Here is a 12254-nt window from a genome sequence, read left to right as displayed (position 1 = left end):
CTGGTCTGGGGCTAATCCACAGAGCCAGGTGTGTGACTCTGGACTGCCTTGCGATGAGGCTTTAGAGACGGGGATATGGTGGTTGCCTGGCGATGGAAGATCAGATCCCTCTTCCTACCACTGCCTCACACAGGGGCCGACTCACGAAGTTTCTTAATCTTACCGGAAGGCTAGCCTGAAGCGGTGATAGGAGATTGTCACACTGACCCCAGTTGCTCTGGCTTATACCATCAGGACCAGGAAGGTGGAGAAACCACAGGCAAACAGTTTCCCTTCACAGTGGTGACCACAATGTAACATCTCTTGGCATTGTTTTGTTTTTATTTTATTAATAGGTGAGTGAGTGAGTGAGTGTGTGTGGGGGCGGGGCTATGTGCACACGAATGCTTGTGTGTAATGCATGTGGAGTATGCAGTACGAATGGATGCAGAGGACAAAGATTGATCTGGGGTGTCTTCCTCTATTTCTCTCCCCTGTTCCTCTAAGATGGGGTCTCTCACTGAACCGGAAGCTGGCTGGCTAGTGAGTTCCAGGAGTCACCCGTCTCTGGCCCCTGCTCCATCCGGGTACTGAGTTTACAAACACATGCAGCATTTTACGGGTGGTCTGGGGTTTTAAACTCGGGTCCTCGTGTTTGCCCAGCTTTTGCCTGCTGAGCCCTCTCCTTAGTCCACTAGTCAATTTTATAACCTGACTGTGGTTTGTTTGGGTTGGTTGGGTTTTTGTTTCTTTTTTTTTTTTTTTTTTTTTTTTGAGACAAGATCTCTCTGTGTAGCTCTGGCTGTCCTGGAACTGTAGACCCAGATTGGCCTCAAGTCAAAGAGAATAACCACCTAAGTTTTTAAAAAGCACAAAATCCCATCAAGGGTTTAAAATACAAGTGGGTGGAGAGATAGCACATTCTTGGAAGGGAAGATAATGAAATCGTTGCCTCTCGCAGGGGCAGGGTGGCAGTGGCGCACTCCTTTGATCCCAGCCCCTGGAAGGCAGAGGCAGGCAGTTCAAGGCCATCCTGGTCTACAGGACAGTTACAGGGCTGGCTCCTAAGCTACACGGAGAAACTCTGTCTCAAAAAACAAAACAAAACAACAAAATTACTGACTTTCTCAAAGTAAAACAGATGTGATCAAAACCCTAGAGGATTTGGGGAGACAGATAACGGGGCGGGAAGGGGGGCAGATGGAATTCTGTCTTGAAAAGCCACATTACAATTGCCAGGAACTGTGAAAGAAAAGAAATTGTGATGGTTATTCTTGGTTGTCAGACTGACCACTCTGAAATGAACTAAAACCCAAACAACTGTAATTCCTTAATTAAGTCATTGAAGAGGGAGGACCCACTTTTAAGCCCGAGGTATTGAGGCAGGAAAATCTACCTCTAATCTGGGCCTCACTGTCTGCAGACAGTCTATGTATAAAGGAGATGGAGGAAGGAAGCTCTCTCTGTCTGGTTGCCCTCACTCTCGCTGGTGAGTCCATCCCTCCTCTGGCATCAGAACCTTCTTCTTTGGGATTCTGGTGTATACTGAAGACCAGCTGAGACATCTAACCTTATGGCCTGACTCTCAGACTTTCCTTTGAGAGACAACCATTGTTGAATAGCTGAACCTCAGCCTGTAAACCATTCTAATGTTTCCCCTTTACATGTGTATGCACACACATACATACACACACTTGCGTGTATGCATATACATATATATGTACACACACACACATACACACATTAAATCAGTTTTGCTCCTCTAGGGAGCCCTGGCTAATGCAGAAGTACTGAAGTGCTGAGGCAGCCAAAGCCACAGTGTGAGAAGGAAACACCAAGATAAAATAAAGGAAAAACGCACGCTGGGGACTTTCCAATTTTACCAGAACTCATAATGGACACTTGAAATACTTACATATCTGAAGATACCACGAATGATATTGCATTCTGCAGGAACATGATTAAAACAGTGTAGATGTAGTTTAAAGGTTCATGTTCTGGGGGCCTGGTCCTCAGTGTGGCAATGACGTGGGGGTAGGGCTTTTAAGAGGTAGGGCCTGGGGGAGGTATTTAGGTCCTAATTGGGGGCATTGCTCTTAGAAGAATTTAGATATTTCTTTTGGGACCCTTATCCTTTCTGGTGAGAAGGTAGTCAGAGAAACCTGAACCTGGTTCTACCCAGTCTCTCTGGCTTAGGGTTTTACAAGATGCCTAGGTGCCCGGGAAGTGCCATGCTCTTTTTTTTTTAAGTAATTTTATTAAATTATAAAAGATTCCATTTACGCCCCTCTTCCCAACACCCTCCCACTCCCCCCCCCTCCTCCCTCTTTGTCCCTAAGGGCAGTCAGGGTTTCAAGCCCTGTGGGAAGTTCAAGTTCGTCCCCCCTCCCTCCAGGTCCAGGAAGGTGAGTATCCAAACAGACTGGATCCCAAAAATCCAGTATATGCAGAGGAAACTAGTCCCAGTGTCATTGTCAATGGCTTCTCAGAAAGACTCCGGGTCAGCCACATTCAGAGAATCCGGCCACATTCAGAGAATCTGGTTGGATCACGTGCTCGTTCAGTCGCAGTCCAACTGCCCTTGGTAAACTCTCATTAGATCCGACCCCTTGTATCAGTGGGTGATAGCATCCCTCGCAGTCCTTCGTCATTTTCTTCCTCTTCTGCTCCTGATTTGGACCTTGGGGGGCTCAGTCCGGTGCTCCAATGTGGGACTCCGTCTGTATCGCCATCCATCGCCAGATGAAGGATCTATGGTGATAAGCAAAATATTCATCAGTATGGTTATGGGCCAAGGCCGGTTCAGGCACCCTCTCCTCTGTCCAGAGAACAATCTGGGGATCTCTCCTTGGACCTGGGATCCCATATATAATCAAGTTTCCTATAAACCCTAAAATGACTCCCTTAGTTGAAATATATTCTTCCCTGATCCCATATTCATCCTTCCTCCCTTCCCCCCATCCCGGTCTACCGAGCTTTCTCCATTCCTCCCCTACTCCCTTCTCTCTAACCCTCTCCCCTTCCAACAACCCTCCCACCCACCCCCCATGCACCCAAGGTTACCTGGGACTCTTGACTATTTCCTACCTCCTGGCGGGTAGCTAAATAATCTTCATCAGGTTCATCTTCTTATTTAGCTTCTCTAGGATCACGAATAATAGGCTCAAAGACCTTTAAAATTATGGTTAGAATCCACTTATGAGTGAATACATACCGTGTTCCTAAGTGCCATGCTCTTGATCCTCCAAACCCATGAGTTCAATAAGCCTCCTTTCTTGATTAAGTTAGCTTGCCTCAGGCATTTGTTATAATAATAAAAAACAGATTAATATAATGGAAAACTGGAAGAAGTCATAAGTATATTGGAGATGGGGCTCTTTTGAAAGAATCAACAAAAGAAATAATCTCTCTAGAACATGTAATTAATAATGAGAGAAAGGGGAATACAAAGAGAATGATTTTAAGCCATGGGAATGGTAGATGATGTGAAACATAAGGCCTTTCCTGTAAGTCCTAATAAACATAAACATTGTAAAGTAAGTGGATTTTTTTCAGAAAAGTATAAATGGCCAAAATGTACTAAAGAAGATGTAGAAAATCATAAGGGCCTATAATCGAGGAAACTATTGAAAAACATTCTCAGGCAATCATCTCTACCAAAATGGCTCTGAACAGGCAAGCCGTCTAGCTGGATGCCTCTCTCAGACAGAAGGAACAGCTAATTCTTAATGACGTGTCAGTTAATTTTAGGCAAAGATACATTCTGACACAAAAGTCTGACAAATACAGAAGAAAGCCACTGGTCTGTCTCTATATAGAGACACAGTCCTCAGACCAGGGAGGAGCGTTAGACAGGTCTCCTCGAGAAAACAGCTCCATGCTTTGTGTTTGAAAGTCTGAGTGGGGAGAAGAGTTATGACAAAACCCATGATAGAGCTGTTTATAATACCTCACTATTTCCCAATTAAAATTAAAATAATTTGAGACAGGTTGCATTTTCCCAATCTGTCTTCAAACTTGCTAAATAGCATAGAATAGCTATAAACCAAAACACTTTTTTTTTTTTACTATTTTATGTATATGCACGTTTTGCCTACACCATGTCTATGCAGTGCCTGAAGAGGCCAGAAGAGGGCGTTGTATCCCCAGGAACTGGAGTTACAGACTATTGGGAGCCACCCATGTGGGTGCTGGGTATTGATCCCCCAATCTTTTTGGAAGAGCAGCCAGTGCTCCTCTTCTTCTCCCTTTTCTCCTTCTCCTTCCTCTTCCTCTTCTTCTTTCTTCTTTTTTTTAGGCAGGTGGATCTCTGTGAGTTCGAGACCAGCAAAATCAACAGAGCAGCCAGTGCTCTCAACCATTGAGTTCCCTTCAGCCCAGACCTTGAACTTTTGATCTCTTGCCTCTCTGCCGTTTGAACGGCAGGATGATAGGTGTGTCGTTTGAACGGCAGGATGATAGGTGTGTGCCGCAACTCCAGGTTTTATGTAGTGCTAGGAATCAAACTCAGGACTCCTGCATGAGGCAAACACTCACCAACTGAGACATATTCTCAGCCCTCTCCAATAATCTGAACTCTCTCCACATCAGCATGTGTTGTGCACTGTTTTTAATAGAATTGGTTCTATCTACGTGTGTGTGTGTGTGTGTGTGTGTGTGTGTGTGTGTGTGTGTGTGTGTGTGATTCCCACCTTGGGGATATTTTTATCTCCCCCAAAGACAACGTTTAGCAATCTTTAGACATTTTCAGTGTCCCAGCTGGGGTGTAGTATGAATTACTTACCTCTCATCAGTTAGACGCCAAGAACATTGCTGAGTATCCCATAACGTGCAAGACAGTCCCCAGAGCAAAGAATCGTCCAGTCTAAAATGTCAATAGCTCCAAGGTCAAGGCACCTGGGTCAATATCTTGGTACTTTCCTCTGTAAGATGCCTCAGCATCTGCTGTGTCCTCCGCCCCCCCCCCCGCCCCCCATGCTTGGCAGGCACCTCATTCCATACTGCACTCTGGAGCCTGAGAACCGGTTACCTAACAGGGGAGAAAACTGTGGATGTCACTGGCTCTTAACAGGAAGAGAATAATCTACTGTAGCCCCAGGGCTTTACTCTTAGGGCGAACCCCTCCCCTCCCCAGCCCCAAGGCAGAGAAGCTCCTCTGATCACAGTGAGGGACAAAGTAGAAGCCAGAGTGGAGAAGCCTGGGGGCTCCCTGCTGCATCACAGACGTGACTGACCGTAGATCCAGCAGGCAAGGAGTTGGAAACACCGTTGTTAAGTGTGGCCAGAGGCTGCTCACTGACTCCTGAGAAACTGGAGAAACCACCACAGGCTTTTAAATAAATGTTACCACGTCTACTTTCAGAAATCTTTCTTCTCATTTCTGTTATTTTAGCTTAGCACCGTAATTTAAAATATGCACTCGTTAGGCGTACCATAGTTTCACCACTTGGGAGATGGAGGTAGGAAGATTATTTGACTGAGACTCAGGTCTGAGCTCTCAATCTGCATCCAAGTAATGAGGCTTCCCAGGAGCAGGGACCCCAGGTTGCCTAAGGAGGGATGATTAAGTGAGAGGTCAGAAACAGAGCAGGTCAGAACATGCCCTTCAATGAGACAAGATAAGACATACTTTGCTGTAATCCCAGTTGGTTGGGAGACTGAGGCAGAGGATTGAAAGTTCAAGGCCTGCCTGTCCCACAGAGTGAATCCAAAGCCAGTGTGGCCATTTAGTTAGACCCTAGCACATACAAGCCTTAGGAATGAGCCTCGGTGTTATAGACAGACAGACAGACAAACACTCCTGTCCATGATAGTACACTACCTTTGCTTTGTTTTAGCTTTTAAGACAGGGTTTCTCTGTATAACAGCCTTGGCCGTCCTGGAACTCGCTCTGTAGACCAGGCTGACCTGGAACTCACAGAGATCCTCCTGCCTCTGCCTCCTGCGTGCTGGGATTAAAGGTGTGCACTACCATGCCCAGCTGCGCTTTATTTTTTTTAATTAAAAAAATTTGAAGAGCCAGATATTTACAGATTATGTGTGTTTACTTATTTAAAACCAGTTTTGTGTTTTATTGAAATTTTTTTCCTGTTTTCTATAATTACTTCAGTTCTGCCTAAAAATCTATTTTTTTTTTTGTTCTATTCTTTTTTTCTGACTTAAACAATTGCTCGGGGGAGATGAACTTAAAAAACAGCAACAACACCACATATACACAAACAACATGTTCACTAATTCTCTGTTAACGATCTGAAGAAAACATTTCTTATTTCATAAAATAGTAATATTAGCATTAAACTAATAAAGACCATTAAGGGATAGACCAGCAGGTAAAGGTGCCTACTGCCAAGCCTGATGCACCAAGTTCAATCCCCAGAGCCCACAACAGTGAGAGGAGAGAACTGACTGCCACAAGTTTCCACTCTACGCCTTCCATAAAACAAGCAAACAAATAAATAAATAAATGCAAAAAAAATCACTTTACACGAAAGGAAGGAACCAGCATTGGAAAATAAACAGCACACAACTTGGAGGTTTAATAATCCTCTGTTTAATGACTTCCTCTGTTGGTGTCTGAGCAGCTTCCAGTTTTCGTTACTGTGAACAGCACTGCTACGAACATCCTCATTAACCTCCCCCAAGAGCATCCTGGGTAAAGCCACCCACCCCGCTGCCACAGCTATTTCCTCCCCATGTGCCAGCGCCCTTTCCCCCCTGCCCCTCGCTGCCCATAGTGCTGTGAAATTTTTCCCCCCAATTTGAAACATTTTTTTAAAAAAAACAACACTTGCAATTTTTAGGTATTGCTGAAAACACAAAAATATCACCCATGCGTATGGAAATTTAAAATACATTTTGAGGCAAGTGGTGTTCCTGTTTTGTTCTGTTTGTCTCTTTAAGTGAAATCAGATAGCTCAATTTTACATTAAAAACAATATTCAACTGGAAATAATTTCTTTTTCTGTTAATCAGTTAAATGAGTGCACAGACAGACTTTTCAGATTGTGTGGAAAGTCAGTTTAAATTGCTAAAGGTAGCCGGGCGGTGGTGGCACATGCCTTTAATCCCTGCACTCAGGAAGCAGAGGCAGGCAGATCTCAGGACAGGCTCCAAAGCTACAGAGAAACCCTGTCTCGAAAAACAAAAACAAAAACAAAAACAAAATGAATTCCTATAGGCTGATAGAAGAAGCCTACAATCTGCCGACAAGAGTTTGTCTCTATTCTGGAGTGGGGTGGAAGCAGGTCAGGTTCTCCTCTCTCCCAGGCCTTTCTCTCTGCTTCTGCTGCTACACTGTGGTCCTTAGTGTTGGTGTAGAGACCCCTCGCTTCCGTCTTCACTATCCTCCCTGTGTGTGTCTGTGATCTGCTTTCTTGTTTCTTTAGAACCTCAGGTTGGGTTCAGGCTTCTCTAAGACCACTTTTGAAGGAAGGACATCTGTAATAACTCTTTCCTAGGACATGCAGAGGTCCAGGGGATTAGGACATCAGCATAGGCTCTGTTTAAGATACCTGTGCTTTAAATTAGGATTTTTCCGGGCAGTGGTGGCGTAGTCCTTTAATCCCAGCACTCGGAAGGCAGAGGCAGGTGGATCTCTGTGAGTTCGAGGCTAGCCTGGTCTACAAGAGCTAGTTCCAGGACAGGCTCCAAAGCTACAGAGAAATCCTGTCTCAAAAACAAAATAATAATAATAATAATAATAATAATAATAATAATAATAAATTAGGATCTTCAAGATGGAGAGACATCCCTTTAATGATAAGGAATGATGGAAGATAGAAATGAAGGTTTTATTATTTATGGGACCTGGGGTGTACAGTGCCCATCCAGAAGCCGAATGTGTGCACACACAACGAGGTCAGGGAGTACATGGGAGAGGTAACCATCGGGTGACTTGAAGCAACCTGACAGAAAACCCTTTCCTGCCAGGGCTGTTATCTCGAAATCCAGCTGGCCTTGGAACTGAGCATGTGAGTTCAGGGTAAGAAAGAGAGAGATGGAAAAAAATCTAAGACGATGGCTAACCAGAAAGCAGATGTCCGTGCAGTGAATGTCCCAGAGATGCCGATACAGCACGTATCTTGCAAAATATCTGAATAGTGTTGATGGCAGTTCTTCGGAAGCTTTGCCTCACCACACTCGCCTCCACTGAACTCGTTCCTGTTTTCAGGTTGCCGACGATGCTGCTCAGAGCAGTAAGACACAAACCTTGACATCTTTCTTGCTGCCTCTGTCTCCACTCTCTGCTGAATCTCCAAGCCTGTTTCCTGGGCTCTGCCCACTTCTCTCATCTTGTTTTCAGTACGTCAGCTCTCTAGGAACATCTCCGCCCTTGTGAAACAACCCCCACCCAAAGCCTGTTCTTCTTGAAGCAGGGGTGGGGTGGGGTCTCAATTTAAAAGGCAATTCAGGAGCCATTAGGTGGTATCGCAGGCCTTTAATCCCAGCACTTGGGAGGCAGAAGCAGGTGGATCTCTGTGCATTTGAGGCCAGAATGGTCTACAAGAGCTAGTTCCAGGACAGCTAGGGCTGTTACACAGAGAAATGCTGTCTCGAAAGACAAAACAGTGTAATTCAGCTCCCAGCTCTGGGGCAATAGCTCAGTCAGAAAAACACCTGACGTGAGGACCCGAATTTGGATCCCCCAGAACAACACTCATAAAGAGCAGGGCACAGTGACAGACTCTTGTGATTCTAACAATGACAGGGTGGGAGATAGCGAGGAACAGATAAGACCAATGCACTGGACTAGCCTAGCTGACAAAGTACAGGCTAACGAGAGACTCTGCCTCAAACAAAAGCTGGCCGTTCCTAGGCAGCCAAGGTTGTCTTTTGACCTCTACATGAACACAAGAACAGAAGCACCCACCTGAAGGCAGACTCCTGTACAGAGATGGGGCGGAGGTTGAGAGAGGGTAAGGGTCCCCTCCCAGACCCTGGGTTAGGCACAAATCACACCCAAACACTTATTAAGGAAGAACACTTAAAGTGTCTGCTTTCTGACTTAGGCAGAAACACAGCGGCAAATGACCTTGCAGGTGTCATTCTTCTCAGGAGGAAAAGAGAGGTCTGTGTCAGAATGGGCTAGGATGCGGTGGTAAAGGAGATAGGGGACAAGAGAGAAGGGGGAGGGGACCAGGGAAAGAGGGCAGGGGTATTTGTCCCAGAGGAGACAGATGAGGCCCATAGGCAAATGGAGATTTATAAAGGTAAAGGAGGAAACCCCCTGTTAGAATGAGGTGCTTAATTTTAATTGGGAATGTTAACTAGGTAAATCAAAGGAGGCTTCTGGTTGCTGGACTTCAATACTTCCCTAGCTGGACCTTGGTAATCAGCCTCAGGAGGAGGAAGTGGCCAAACAAGGGAACAGACCTTGGTGGCTTGCTACAGGAATATAACCCAACTATTTTTAGCAAGGCAGAGGGAACTGGGGAGAAGGGCGAAGCCTGCCAGAGCCACATGCTCTAGTGGGCTAATGTCCTACCTACATGACACATAAATTAATTGATTGATTAATTCATACTAAAATATAAGTTAGGACAGGACAGGCCTTCCCTCTGCCTAAAACCTCACTTTGCCTTTTTATTTCCTTCAGAGTAAGCTCTATGCCCCAGCCAGAGGACCACAGACTCCACTCTGTCAGGCCCTGCTGACCCCGGGTCTTCCCATCCCTTTCACTTCCTGTACACACTGGTCCCTCCTCTCCTGCTTGATTTGTACTTGCAGCCAAGGGCACTCTTTCCTGGATCTGTCCCTGGGCCAGTCACATCCCTCAGGTCTCTCCCTCTCTGGCTTTTGAACAATTCCTCTCTTCCCTTCTACCACCCCCAGGGTGACTTTCTTTCCCATTAGCACCCTTTGTCCTCTGATGTCTTAATTTATTGATTTGGTTGCCTGTCTCCCTCCTGGTCCTGTGTCTCTGGAATGTAAGTCCCCAAAACAGGGGCTTCTTCCTTCACGTTGGCGACCACATCCCCAGTGTTTTTGGTGAACCACCTCGTGGCGGATGCCCTCTAGAAAGGGGAACTCACTATGTAGCCCAGGCTAGCTTTGAATTTGGTGTAATTCAGGGAACAATTGACATTTTGTAATTATCCCATCTAGAAATATGGTTTGTCTCTGTCATGGCTACTTTGTGTGAGGATGAGTATGTGTATGTGCGTGTATATGGGTGTGAGTATGCACAGGTGTGTATATATGATGTATATCCCTGAAGCCAGGGCAGTATACATATCTCTCAGAGGCAGGTAACATGTCCATGTTCTACTGGGCAGAGCAAGAAGGCAGGGCCGTGGAGTTGATCCTAGCCATACCCGCTTAAGGTAAAAAAAAAAAAAAGTGCTCCTGGCCAAAAAGTAATTACAGATACACACACAATAATGACAGATTCAGATAATCAGATAAAAAGGACCTCTAAATGCATCACAGTGTTGGATAAATGTATGTAGGCTTGGGAGAGAGAGGAAAAAGAGTATAAACAGTTATAATATTAAAAAAATAGACAGTCATAGATAAAAGGGGTAAAGATAATAAAAAATATTAAACTTGTAAAAAAAATTAATAGAGTAAAAAATATAAGCCATGTAAAAATAAAATATGCACAGAGAGTCTGGATTATGTATCTTATTATGTTTTCTTTAAATATTTTGACTGTAAATAAGCTAAGTACAGAGAGACATTTCATTACACAGGCTGCTGAGCTAAACCAATATATATTTTAAAGGTATCTTAACTTCAACATTTGGGTCTAAGGATATGTTACTTTGGAAAAGAGGTTCTGCTTTTATTTCCACAGAGGATAAATCCACTGTGGATTCCTTACTGACTAATATGGTTTGATGAGACAAGACCCCCTGAAGTAATGGCCCAGATGGTTCAACATCCATAACAACTTCAGGACCGCTGGCTGAGATGAACCTACCACACAAGATACACATGAAAGACCCGATTAAACAGTGCCCCAATCAGCAAAAAGTAGCCTTAAAAACAACACCCAAATTCCCTAAATGATTGTTTATAAATGTTTGTTTGCATTTAAAAGGGGCTATTCTATAGAGATGAATACTTTCCATTGGTATGGATCTTGGTGTATTGATACAAATTTAAGGTCAATTTTGTTAAATGTATATTTCTGCTCTTGTTTAAGGTATTGTGTTTGTGCAGTGCATTTAAAATGTGATGTATAGTTAAAAATACAGATTAATAGATTGTCATTTGTAACAGTCAAATCTGTAGTCATGTTAGTTAGGCTTTCTAGATATCCAGATGGAGAGGCATTCTTCAAATCTTTTAAAGACTAACAGAATATGGCATTTAAAATGTTTTAAGAACTTAGGACTTTTCATGACAATGAGACACATCTGCTTCTGGCAATACCAGTCTATTATTACAAGAGGATGATGGGCATCAAAGAGGCTCCTTATGGAGTTTGTTAGCCACTTGGGCAAAAATTTGAGATTTCTCTATCAATTCAAAAGTTTTAAAAAGTTGCTTACAATGCACTTCCTGTTTACTTAGCTAATATTATATCCTTCTGGAGTCTTTGATGGAGTTGAAGAATTTATAGTTTTCCTTAGTTATGATAAAAGATAAAATAGATATAAATATGGTAACTGTAATTCTTGCTTAATACCTGTTTTGTTGTATGTAATTTTACTATGTTAAAGTTAAAACCTTCCATTTTATTTAGACAGAAAAGGGGAGGTGATATAGGATTCCCCTCTGTATGCTGTGAATATGTTTTATTACCATTGGTTAACAAAGAAGCTGCTTTGGGCCTATGTCAGTACAGAATAGAGCAAGGTGGGAATTCCAAGCAGAGACAGAGGAGAAAAGAAGGCAGAGTCAGAGAGACACCATGCAGATGCTACAGGAGATAGACACCGGATGAAACCTTACCAGTAGGCCACAGTCACATGGTGATACATGTGACTTAATATGTTTAATTATAAACATATATTTAATATATGTTTATAATTATAATAAGCTTAATAGAAATTGGTTAACTTAAAATATAAGAGTTAGCCAGGAATACGCCTAAGCTATTGGCCAAGCATTGTATTATATTAATATAGTATTGTAATTACATGTATTGTAATTAATATAGTTTCTGTGTGATTATTTGGGTCTGGGTGGCTGGCCACTAGCTCTGATCTAATCAGCAGTTTAGTCTATCAGTGGATTCATAGGAGGTGATGAGAGGTGGGAGATGGGGTCTGAAGGAGGCGGGTCACTGGGACTTGTACAGTCCCTAGGGACTGTAGCTGCCCTGGATT

This window comes from Myodes glareolus, chromosome 1 (genome assembly GCF_982192425.1).
Source record: "Myodes glareolus chromosome 1, mMyoGla1.1, whole genome shotgun sequence".
Taxonomy (NCBI): Eukaryota; Metazoa; Chordata; class Mammalia; order Rodentia; family Cricetidae; genus Myodes; species Myodes glareolus.
The sequence above is the reverse complement of the archived record's forward strand: the minus strand, read 5'-3'. Positions refer to the sequence as shown.